At 43.1% G+C, this 13,402-nt stretch overlaps 1 protein-coding gene across 1 annotated transcript in view; it reads right to left on the bottom strand.

Moving 5' to 3' along the window:
* ZNF385D (zinc finger protein 385D) overlaps positions 1 to 13,402 on the bottom strand; it is a 724,747-nt gene that overhangs the window by 509,688 nt on the left and 201,657 nt on the right. The gene's annotated exons all lie outside the window — the stretch shown is intronic.

Genomic DNA, 13,402 nt, shown 5'->3' with positions numbered 1-13,402 from the left:
GGCGAGGCGCGTCAATTTCCAAGTGCCGTGGCCACCCGCATGCTAATGAAGCGCTGAATATGCATTTCAGCGCTTCATTAGTAAACTTCGAAATGGCCATTTGCGTGGCCATTTCGAAGTTTGGAGCTAGTGTAGACACGGCCTATGTGAGCTGCACTTCAGGGTTAAGGGGCTCATTCTGTCGACAGGCCCACATGCCATGTGGATGCTCTGTGTCGACAGAGCGGCTTGGTATACTGAGCTGCTTTTACATGCCGACGCTCCCTGTCAACAAATGTTTTGCTGGGGTTATTCTGCTGACAGCGACATCTACCGACAGAAGCTGACCATGTAGACATAGCCTGTAGGTCCCAAACCACGTGCATTACTTTTCTAATCAACTAACAAAAATTCCTGAGAAAAAGAAGCTTTGCCTCAGAAATGGGATATGTTGCATGATTTCTCAGGACAAAACCACATAAAATACATTAATATTTCTAACCTATGTGTAAACATAGAGGGTTAAATTTTTGAAGTACATAATTGTTTCTTACTTTTCAAAAGCTAACATCCAGATTAAGTATAACTTAAACGGATGTGAACGAGATGTAAACAGTTTTAAGAATGCATAAAATAATTTAAAAACACCTGTTGCCAAAAAGATTTTCAGGTACACCTTCTAAGGTTTTATGGACACATGTATAGAAGAATTACCGTCAGGAGAATAAACATTTTGGTTACGTCTACACTAGCCCTAATCTTCGCAATGGCCATCAGCAGATAGGAATAAGGGGATTTCAAAGTTGGAGGGGGCCTTTCGAAAAAGAGCCCCATCTGGACGAGCCGTGCAGTAGCAGAAAGCAGCAATTTCGAAGAGCCACGGCCGCCAGCATGCTAATGAGGAACTGAATATGCATTTCAGTGCCTCATTAGTAATCTTTGAAATGGCCATTTGCATGGCCATTTCAAAGATTTGGGCTAGAGTAGACATGGCCTTTGTATTTGGTTATTTGTAAGTGCAGTATTTATTATATTTTCAGTAGGACCACCAAGAAAATACATACATTTTTGAAAGGTTTATATTTATTACATACAATAAAGAAAAAAAATGTTGTTGTGAAATTACATACAAAAGAAAGCAAACAAGAAAGCTTTGTTCCAAACAGTTTTCAAAAATAGAAATACGTAGACCAATGAATGGATATTACCAGTACCTACAGATACTTTCATAAATCCATCAGGACTGGCAGGAAGAGGCAATCACAAAGATGGAAATAAAATCAAACTATCACATTAGTCTTGTTTCACATGTTCTTTCTACAGGGCAGATCCTTGTCTAGCATAGGTCAGTGTAGCTCCATTAGAAAAAGTCAGTGGAGCTTCAGTCGAACACTTGACCATACTTTATTTAAAAAATATGTATGTTTGTGTATATACGTGGATACACCACAAATAAATACAGCATTTTTTGGGTAAAAGTGAAACACTAGTTTTGACTAAAAGCCTCCATTTTTCACCTGCCAGTAACTTTAAAAAATAAGTTCATTGTTTTGTCTGAAGTTTCAATTCCAGTTCTGTGGAACAGAAATACAAAAAAAGTTAGAATCCAAGCAGGTTGTTTCAGGGTTTTTTCTGGTGTTTCCCCATTTAAAATTCCTGCATATTTTATGCATATAGATAGCCAAAGAAAATCCACTTACTTTGAAACTTAAAATATAAGTAAGTCACAAAAAATTGTGGCAATGGTGAAGTTTCATCAGAAATTTGTTTTAAAAATAAAGTTATAAAACTCTTAATGTTTGGGAAAAACAGATAACACATCCTAGAGGTGCTTGTGCGGATATGTTAGATTCAATTTCCCCAGTTTACCTGAACCAATTTTAAAGTGATCATTTTAATTTACCACACAACCAGATTCTTGATAGGCAAATAAATTTTAAGTCAAATCTTATTCAACTCTAAGAAATAACTTTATAAAGCAAAAGAAATTTTATATACAGATAAAAATCTGGGCTTGTCATGGCAATATAGTTATACACAAAGCGTACTTCTGCATAAGTATACATTTAGAACTGGCACCAGCATGAATATAGCTTTACATAGTCCTCTGTTTTTAGGCTTATAACATGGAAACATTCTCATGCTTGACGTTAACCATGTGAGCAAATTTCAGTTACTTCAAAGGGATTATTCACAAGCTTAAAATTAAGCATACATGTTTGCAGGGACTGTAAATTCTTTAGAGCAAGGGCTATATCTTGCTCTGCTTAGACAGTGCAGAGAATATTTCTGTTCCTACCACACTAGAAGCAATATTTATATTTAGTATGTTACTAATATATCACTATAAATATAGCTCTTCAGGACAGGGCAGTAAGACCATTTGGCAGATAGTAGCTATACTAAGAGTTCGCACAATTTGAGCTATGAGGGAAGACTGAAAGAACTGGGATTGTTTAGTTTAGAAAAGAGAAGACTTGGAGGCGATATGACAGCAGTTTTCAAGTACCTAAAAGAGGATTTCAAGGAAGAGGGAGAAAAATTGTTCTCCTTGGCCTCTGAGGATAGAACCAGAAGCAATGGGCTTAAACTGCAGCAAGGGAGGTTTAGGTTGGACATTAGGAAAAACTTCCTAACTGTCTGGATGGTTAAACACTGGAATAAATTGCATAGGGAGACTGTGGAATCTCCATCACTGGAGATATTTAAGAACAGCTTTAACAGACATTTATCAGGGACGGTCTAGACGATGCTTGTTCCTGCCATGAGGGCAACAGGCTGGACTTGACGAGGTCCCTTCCAATTCTAGTGTTCTATGAAATAAGCTATTCCAGAATATTTTGAAACATGGCTGCTGTGTAGACATACCCTGAAAGGCACTGCAACAGGGATCTGGAGATTGACATTCTAATCCTGACTGCCACTGAGTAATTGTGTGACCTTAGGCAAGCGATTTAATTTCTCTATGCTTCATTTGCTGGCCCCTATTTGTCAAACAAGGATATTAATACTACTGATGGATGAAAAGCATCATGCAAAGCAGTATTGTCATTGCCATCCAAAATCATATACAGCTGAGAACTGTCCATCTTACAAACCTGAGCTTGCTTTTCAAACAAGAGTTACATAGAACATTCATTTACTAAGGACAATATGTAGATTGCAAGATTTGGAAGAGTTCCACTTACTGAAGAAAGTAAGAGTTCCATTGAATGAATAGTTATTATAAACTTAATATATGAATAGTTTTCCAGGGCCTTATCTTTACTGTATCTTTGAATATTATGAAACAGACTGTTGTACAGGTATAGGATGTCACACACAAGGCAATATGGAAGAATTTAATAAAAGTTGTGATCCTAAACAATACTTTCCAAGCAACATAAACACAGTTCATAATTGTATCAATATTTGTTTCCAGCATAAGCAAAACAAGCATGATCTTTCACATTTATGACTCAGAATCACAATTAGCTGTTGGTCGTCGATTTACATCCTATAACAACACTACAAGTTTGCAAGCTTATTTCTGTTCACCATTTAGTGCCACATTTGATAGAGATTAGAAAGCTTTAACCCCCTAGTAAGTTGATGACACTAGGGAACATTAGGATACAGGGCTCTAACCATTCCTCTCTCCTTTCTGTCATCTGGCCTGTCCCCAGCAATGCCAATGAAATCTGAGCAGCACCTTGCAGAATGCTTCCTTTAGACAATTTTTAATGTCCATCAGGAGGTAATCCCTCCAAAATAAGACATACTATTATGTACCTGGTAGGACATGTCAATGTTTATAAAAGCATTACATTATAATTAAAAGTTTGATTTCTACTAAGAGTTATGCATAAGACAAAAACCTGTAATATTTTAAAGTACTCATTGGTAACAAGGTCTGTGTGGCACAACTCAGCAATATCCTTTTCAAACTTGTAGGAATATTTTCAAATGCAGTATTTCAGATGAAATACATTTAACAAAAGAACCCCTTAAAATCTTACAAGTCACCATAGGTTTCTGTAAAAGTATTTGAAGCTAAGTCGCTCAAGGGGTGATTTATTCACCTCACCGCCCCAAGCAATATAAATTATGCCAACGTAAGATATAGGTTAGACATATCCTGAGGCCATGTCTGCACTGTTAAGTTACATCAACCATCATAATCTGCTTTAATTACATCAACTGTGCACATCCACACAATGCTCCTTGTCTGAGCAGAGTGCATCTGCAGTAGCGCATCTTGCACTGACAGAGAGAGCTTTGCATCGTGGGGGGCATGCTATCCTACTTTGCAACTTGCCACCCTCTGCTGATAGGCATTCTGGCAATGGGTTGCAATGCATCACAGGGCTTTGTTCACCAACCCAGCATTCCTTTCTGTACCTTCATTCCTTGAGCTTCTGACTTCAGTTTGTGCCACTTTTGAACAGCCCCTGTAAACTGCATACTTGCCATCCCTGCCTGAAAACATAGATCCTGAACTGCTGACCAGTCTCATGGTGACTTTTATGAACCCAGCAAGGCTAGTCCTGCAATAGTTCATGAGCAGCAAAACAGAAAATGAATCTGCATTGTCTCCCCTTCTGTGTGCAATGGAAAGAAATAATTCAAAACTGCTGGTGGTGTAACCCACACACCTAGGCGTGTGGTTCACAGTTCCATGCAGTGGCATCTAGACCACGTAAAGTAAGAAAGAATGAGTCTTCTCTACAGCTTTAGCTGAGAGGCAGCTGTCTTCTCAATCAAACTGTAGAGGTTCCTGCACTAAGCTCCAGAGGTGCCAGATTCAAGTCCACCTGTCAGCACTTACGCTGACAAACATGGAGCTGCTGCATCCATTGGTACCAGGCTCAGGAAACAATCGCTTAGTGGTGGGACCACACTGAGATGCATGTATGGGATGATGCACATTACCTTCAGAATTTTCAAATGCCTAAAGTCACCTTCCTGGACCTGTGTGTGGGAAGATGGATGGAACACAAATCTAAGCTTTGGACCCAGACCATCTTATGATGGAATACATCAAGGTAAAGGGCTAATTGCCCATGTTCTGCACATGTGTGTGGGTCACCAGAGACATTTCACTGGCAGCAATGGAAGTTGGTCAGGGAAAGTTCATGATGCACACATATTTAGGAACACTGAATTGTATAGAAAGTTGGTGCTGGACTAGAAGATTCCAACAAGAGATGTGCAAATACCCATAGCGAGCTTGGGAGACATGGCCTATCCTTTTCTTCTGACACTCATGTAGCTTTGCACCACAAAGCCAGACAGTGGCAAAGGGCACTTCAACAGCAGGTGCTGAATGATCAATGAATGTACCTTTGGCAGATTAAAAGGTCACTGGTGCTGCTTTTTTGTCAGATTAGACCTCAATGAGGAAAATATTTGGATGGTGCTAACAGCCTGCTGTTCCGTGCATAACATTTGCAAAGAGAAGGGGGCAAATTTACCCTAAGGGGGAGCACTGAGGTGCATTGACTTTTGTGCCTCCAGTCATAAGAATATGAGAATAGCCATACAGGCTGCAACCAAAGGTCCATCTATCCCAGTGTCCTGTCTTCCAGTAGTGGCCAATGCCAGGTGCCTCAAAAACAATCATCCATTGATCCATCCCTTATCGCTAAACAGAAGCTAGGGACACCATTCCTGCCCATCCTGGCTAATAGGCATTGCCACACCTATTCTCCATGAATTTATCTAGCTCTTTTCTGAACCCCGTAATAGTCTTGTACTTCACAATAGCTTCGAACAAGAATTTGCACAGGTTGACTGTGCATTGCGTGAAGAAGTAATTCCTTTTGTTTGTTTTAATCCTACTACTATAAAACTGCTGGAGCACTTCCACATACACAGCCTGAGGTCAATACTGCACATTCGATGGCAGGACAGAGTTACGAACCTGGAAGTCCTGGACAGAGCAGGAACCACGAGCATCGAAGCCATGATTCCGAAAGCCCAGCTTCGCTGGACAAGGCATGTCATACGAATGGAGGAGTCAAGAATCTCTAAGCAACTCCTCTACGGTGAACTCTCCCAGGGCAAAAGGAATCAAGGTAGGCCTCGCAAGAGGTATAAAGACTGCATGAAGAACAACATTGCTCATGCTGGTTTAAAACCAGATCATCACGAGCAGCATGCAAAAGACCAAACAGGCTGGCATGCTCTCATACGACACGCGTATGACAACTTTGAAGAGCAGCGATGCCTACGCCTCATTGAGGCTCGTGAGAGGAAGAAAGCAACAGCAGCAGCCGCACCAACAGAGCCAGGACAATTCCCTTGCCCCCACTGTGAACACCCATGTTGCTCAAAGCTTGGACTCCTCAGCCACCTGCGAGTCCACAACCGATGAGCCTGTGCAAGTTCAAGACGCCATCATCGGACACGACGGACTACCTACTACCTATTAATTTTATTTGGTGACCCCACCCCCAACCCCAGTGCCTGTAGTCCTTCAAAGTATCCACAGGGCTCTTGGCATTGGAGTGTCACCAAGGAGAGTCTGATGCTCCTCATAAAAACCGAATGTCTTCGGCAGCACACCAGAGCAATGTTTGGCTTCTGGTATGCCTGCCACTGCTCCTTGATGTTGGCACAGCACAGCTGTGTGTCCCTTACACGTACCTTCTCCTGCATACTAGGAGCAAACTCCCCAGAGATATCAGAGTTTCTACGGCTTGAGTGAAGCTGTGATTGCACAACCTCCTCTTCCCACACATCCAACTGCTCTGGTGTACTCCGGGTCGGAGTGAGTCTGTTATGGAAAGCTGTCATGACAGCTGGAAGATGCTGTGTGAACAGTCCATGCTGAACAAACGGGAAGAGGAATTTCAAAAATCCCCAGGCTTTCAAACAAGAGGTACATGCTCCTGTACCTGCATGGCTGCAGAGTTCAAATGGCTGACCAGTGCAGTTAGGCAGGCATCACAGGACATCTCCTGCAGGTCAAGTGAAATAATCAAGTGCACTGACTTACACTGACAGAGTCACATTAACTATGACACTGAGAGCTCTGTGCCACTTTCTCAGGTGGTTTTATTTTATTGACATAGCAAGGGAGTCACATCGGCCGGAGGACTATTTCAGCATATATACCCCCTGTTTTCTTGATGAAAACAGACAAAATTATATAGTATAGACAAGGTCTAAGAGTATGGAAGGAGGAGAGAATACAGGTGGTACTGAGGGCTGTTCATTTATCATAAAGAAACTGGCATGGAGCTACAGAGTCCCCATTCCATTTGAAGTTACCTAAGCTAAGTAGTTTGAATTAATAAAGGTGCACCTGAAATAACAGAGACCATCCCGCAGCTGCAGTGAATTTGCAGGGGAATTTGTATTTTGGAACTAGCTGGTGGGGAGATACAATGAAGAGAATATTTGAGTTAGAGACCGAGGTCAAGAGTTTAGTAAAGGGGGTTTGACTGAATGTCAGCATAACTAATCGATTACTCAGAAGCAAATCAGTTGATTAGTAGTGTCAGTTACATCAGTTATATATATAGAAGGCCAATTTACAGTCAAGTTTATATTTGATAAACACATGAATGAGAACTCTCCTTACGATTATTAAAAATATTTTTCTTCATTTATTTTTATGGCAAGGGTGTTACCCAGATTTAGATTTTTTTTTATATTAACAGAACATAAAATACTGAATTTTCAAGAGACAGTTGCTTCTAAACTGTGCAAGAGGTCTCTTGTCCTGTGTTTCTCTTTGTAATTATATTATCAAAGAATGCAAATTTAAAATTGTGTTGTAAAAACAGGTTATGCAAATGAAGCACAACACGCCATTCTAGCATATACACCCTAGGTGATGAACATATATCTTTCTATGAGTTACCCCACTTCCTTAAAGGAACAGACTGAGTTGGACCCATTTACAGAGACTGAGAATACCACAGTTTCAGTAGAGAATATAATAAAGTGCTGAAGTCATCAGACAGCAGTTTAAATGGCTAGCAGGCCCAAATCATACCCACCATGCTGTGCAACATATTACATTCAAAGTTCCGAGGCCTGATGTGTATCCATCTGCTCTGTGTAAAGCCCGAAGAAAACTTTTTACGGATCCTGTCTGTTTTATTGGTTTTTTTCCACATAATTGATTTTTGTAATGCTATAATCACCAAGGGCAAATAGAGGTTCAACTGTACTCTACTAAAGCTGAAATGGAGGCCAAATGTGGCAGGGCTTGGGTGTTTTTTTTCCATGCTTTTCATCCAGAGTTGTTGTGGTGGAGGCCACTAGGCTTGCACGAAAACAGATAGCTCAAATCTCAGACATTCCTTCCTGGATTTAAATACAGATTGGACATGAATGCCATGTGGATAAATGCCTATGAATGATTTGGAGGAGTCTAAGTGCTCAGGGAGATTAAGAGATTTATTGTAACCCTTCTGAAAGCTGTGACTTTATATGGCAGGTATCCTCATTTTTCAAATCACTGAATTTAAAGGGGGAGAGATTTACATGTTATTCTAATAACTAACCAACTCACTCTCCATACTAAGTGGCATATATACATTATTAAATAGTTTATGTCACCATTCTTCTTTCCATTCAGCAAAATGAATATAACCTTGGGCAGCTAATCCTCTATCCACATATCCAGATTCAGTACTTCATAACAAGTCAAAATTATTCAGAATTGGTTAGTTACCTGAATTTATCGCTCAAGACTGTTTACTAAAACAGGTAAAAAACAACTATTTCTAATCTACATGTTGTATCTTCAGAAGAAGAGAGACTACAAGCACAAGCTTTTTTTTGCAATTCTCTTGCCTTTGCCACACACCTTTTTTTTCTCACCAATTTATAAGCCAAAATGAAAAACCCATAGAAGGGTGAGGAGGAACAGAACATCATAGAAAACCTGCTAATGTAGCCTCCTGAGTAACTGCAAGTCTCCTCTTGGTGGGGAGAGACTTAGAAACACACAGAAGATGGAGCAAGGGAAGCAGAATAAAAGCAGAGAAGGGGAAACTGCAAACTTCTTTTTGTACTAAAGATCCACGAGAAAACAAGTCACAACCACAGAACTAAAGCCATCCTCTCCACATTGTCCTCACCACACACAAAACAGCAGCATCTCTACTAAAAGGCACCATGGCACTGATTTGTACCCCTGCCTTTATTTTATCCTCGCCAAGAAGGGTAACATATATGCAGGATTCTTTACCAATGGTCCAAGAACAGTAATGCACAAGCAATTTTTCAAAGGGATATCTGTACGGGTCCATAAAGAACTGAATTAGCAAAATAATTCTTCCTATGCCCCTTCTTCCCAAAAAGTAGTGTGCATTTGGAAGATGACCTCAATGATTTCTAGAATTTCCCATCTTTGTCTTCTCCCAGACATTAGTTGCTGCTTTTGCCCAAGTTTGAGGGGTTTTCCCCACTATATTTTGTCCCTTTTCATACAGTGCAGCAAAGGGTAACATGGTCATGTGAGTCTTCCTATTATGCGGAATCATGTAAAAATAAAGATATGGCACCTGGCTCCTTTCCCGCTTTCCAAAAACACTTCCCAAAATAAGGACCCAGACCTGAACTCTTCACTCAGAACATTCTGAGAATATTCATGGGGGGGGCAGTGCCATCCCAAACTGCCTCACATGGCCTGGCCTATTCTCCACCCAAATCCCCTAGACTCTCTCCGCCTGCTTGTAGTTGTGGTGTCAGAGGCTGTGGTAGTCAGGGTAGGGGTTGCACCACTCCATTAGTGCGCTACTTCACACTGCTGGGGTCATTCTGGCCAGCCAGTGCTGGGCAGGTGGATCAGCTGTGGAGGAGCAGGGGAGACTTCCTGGTTAGGTGTCCATCTGGAGCTGCAACTCGCAGCTCTCCTCTTCAGCACTTGGGGGCAGGCCAGAGAAGGTTGGGGTCGGGCTGGCCATCAGAGTTGCAGGGACAGGGGAGGCTGCAGTTGCACAGCCCAACAGCCCTCTTGAGCTCCAGGTCAGGATGGAGCCATGCTGCCTGATCTAGGGATCAGGGGCAGACTGCAGTGGCACTGCCCAGTGGTTTCCTCGGAGCTGGTGGGGGAGCAGCTTGGGGCCGTGCCACCTGCCCAGACCTCCAGGGACAGGAAAGTCTGGAACAGTCCCACCCTTCAGAGCTCCAGGTCCAGAGCAGGTTGGGGCCTCACCACGCACCAGATCTCTGGGACAGGCTGGGGGCAGCACTGCCCAATGTCTCTCTGGAGCTCAGGGGCCAGGGCAAGCTGCAGCCATGCCACAAACTGGCTCTCTAGAGCTCTGGGACAGGCTGGAGGCAGCACTACCCTTTGACAGGGGCAAGAGCTAGTGACCACAATGAGCAGGGCTGGGCAGGGTCCTGTAGCATCCAGAGGTGAGGAAGCGGAGGTCTGGTGGACAGAGCAGGGATGAGGCCTTGGGCAGAAGAGCAGGGGTAGGACGGATCTTGCTTCCCTAAGCCACGGGCTCACCCACCATCCATGTCTGCCTTTAACTCCAGGAAGCAATGCATCAGTTTTACTTCCATCAGTTTTACTAACTGAATAATCCCATACATGGGCATTGGCTCCACGGAATTGCGCTCTGGACCTGGAGCACCCATGGAAAAAATTAGTGATTGCCAACCTCCCCCCATGCCCATTGTTGGCCCTGCATAGCACCTTGCAGCATTCAGAAAGCTCTAGGAGGGCAGGGGAGGAGCTAAGACGAGCAATATTTGAGAGAGGAGGATGGATGACAAAAGGCAGAGTAGGGGTTGAGCTTGAAGGAAGGGATGGAACAGGAGAAGGGCAAGAGAGGAGTTGGGGTGGGAAGAGGCAGGGCATGGTTTTAGAGAAAGGATGGAGTGGAGGCAGGGTTTTTGGCAGGGGCAGGATGAGCACCCCTCAAGCTGGAAGGGACATCAGTGCCTTTGATTCTACAGATAAAATGATCTAATGAGCATCTGATTATATTAGGCCTGATATGAAGATTACATGTAAGAGATAAATAACTTGTGATCTCTGTCTCCACACTGGGAAAAAGACTAACGACCTCTGAGTAATAGTGCAAATATCATGACAATTTGGCTAATAGGCCATTAAGTATACAGAGGGAAATTCAGAAATGAGGCTGAGACAGCTTCTGAAGGATTTGATAGAAATAATGCCTCCACAGAAGATATAATGGGCTTTACTCAGTGAAAGGGGAGAAGAAAAGTGCCCCCCCCCCCATTACACACAGTAAGAATTTCATATTCCTGGGTCACACTGTAATGCTCCATAGTGAACTTAGCAGTAGTACGATGCATTTATGGAAAGACCTGGTTGGAATTCATCTGCTTTTGTTTGTGGTGAGTGTTCAATGCAAGCAGGAAAAAAGTAAGAACATGAGACAAGTTCTCTTGCAGATTCATTCCAGAGTACTTGCATAATGTTTGGGTTGAAATGACTGGACTACTCTGAACCCTGGTTTCAAATGCCACAAAGGTCAATTTACTCCATCTGCACAAGGATGAACATAGTATGTTACCATTGACTTGACATTTTGAAAAGACCTTGACTTGGAAAGCTGTCATTTAAAGGCCCATATAAACAACGGACTGATCTAATCTTTATGGATATTAAAATTCATGAGTTTTGCTTAAATAAGGAACTAATAGGACTTGCGTAACTGGTGTTGTATATTCAAGATAATCACTAAAATACAGACACCTCTGAAGAAAAAAAAAAACAGTAACAAAATTGTACATAGAATAATACATAAAAAATTGTTAAGAAACCAATTGTTCTGAAACGAAGCCAAGAAAGAACGTTACTCAAGTTTTTAACTCCCATGTTTCCAAACTTCTCGGAAGACCCTTTTCAACTTACCTTTTAAAATTCCAAGTTGTTAATGCCAAAATTTATGATGTATATACCATCACTCAGAAATTGTCAGACACTTTCATTCCTAAAGGGAGATCAAGGTAAGATTTCCACCTCACGCACAGTGTCAAAAGATCTAAGACTGCCTTTACATCATTGTATCTGTGGGATTATACACTTTTAAAAATTACAAAAATATAATTGATGCTAGTAATTTTCTGTAGATATTCGGAGAATTGTTCAAATTTCAGTGTTTTGTATCCCCCCCCCAACAGAGCGTGGGTATAATCTGTCATATTTCCATAAGAAACGTTTTTCAAATATCACCAAATTTCTAACATGTTCCACTGCTTAGTAATTTATGAGTCAAACCTTCGAACTCCCAAAAGGAAATCAATCCCTCTTCTAGCAAAATATTGCTTTGTTTTTAAAACACATATAAAAATTGGGGCACCTGCACATGCACACCTAGGTGAGAGGTAGGAGTTCTGAAACCCTTATTCACATCCGAATCAAACAATCTCTATTGTCATACAAGATTCTCACTGAAGTCAACAGACAGGCCCACCAACAACAGACACAGGGGGCACTGCCTCAGGGCCTGGCTATTCAAAAGTACCCAGAGCTCTGTCTATGGCCACTACCACAGCAGCGGCAGTGGCCAGAGCCCCGAACCCATAAAATCCGCAGTGTCCAATAGGAATGGAAAGATCACCACACTTGTGGTTGTCATCTTGCTATATTCACCCTGGCCCACACCCCCGCCCCCACGCCAGGCTCCCTTCCCCCCACAAATGAATGCCCTCCCCAAGAGCCAAGCACCCCTAGCTCTCAAATTCTAAATTAATGCCAGCGACTCGCCAGAGTCGCTGGAGACACCACTGCCACCAGAGCCTCCAGGGCCAGGGCTGGTTGAGCCACTGGGGCCAGAGCCTGACGAATGACTGGGGCTGCCAAGGCCATCACCGCAGCAGCTGGGGCCACAGGGGCTGCAGAAGCAGCTTTGGGCTGCCGGGGCAACTGCCACCACAGCAGCTAGGGCCACTGGGGCTGCTGGATCCATGGCCAGGACCAGAGAAGCATCTGGGTCTGCTGCTGGGGCTACTGCCGAGGCCAGAGCCCCTGGACCCAACACACCCTTCTCCCACCATGGGAGGCACGTGCATGGGCAGGTGGCACTTATATGCAGCTCTGGAAGGAGCTGCGTTTAAAGGCTCCAAGAGCCACGTGCAGTTCCAGTGCCAGACTCACCACACTGCAGTGTCCTGTTCGCCACATGTGGCAAATGGCAAATGCATTGGACACCACAGCTTTAAATCACTGCCGGAGTGCCGCTGCGAGGGCTGCCTGGAGTGAGGGATGGGGTACGGTGTGCGCTGGGCAGTGCTGAGGGCTGTCTGCCTCCAGCCCTGTCCCTTCCACCTGAGCTCCCCATACCCCCCATTCTGGGAAGCATGGACTCAAGTCCTACCACCTTGCCCAGGGACCTGGTAAGTCTGTCAGCCGTGTTTTCAATAGAAGTTTTATTAAGGGACAATCTGCATCAGTGTTCCCCCTCCCCCCATCCCCAACTGTTTACTCACGTCAAACTCT

The sequence above is a fragment of the Carettochelys insculpta genome, chromosome 2, assembly GCF_033958435.1.
Source record: "Carettochelys insculpta isolate YL-2023 chromosome 2, ASM3395843v1, whole genome shotgun sequence".
Lineage (NCBI taxonomy): Eukaryota > Metazoa > Chordata > Testudines > Carettochelyidae > Carettochelys > Carettochelys insculpta.
Note: the sequence above shows the minus strand (reverse complement) of the source record. Positions and strands in the feature narration are given on the sequence as shown.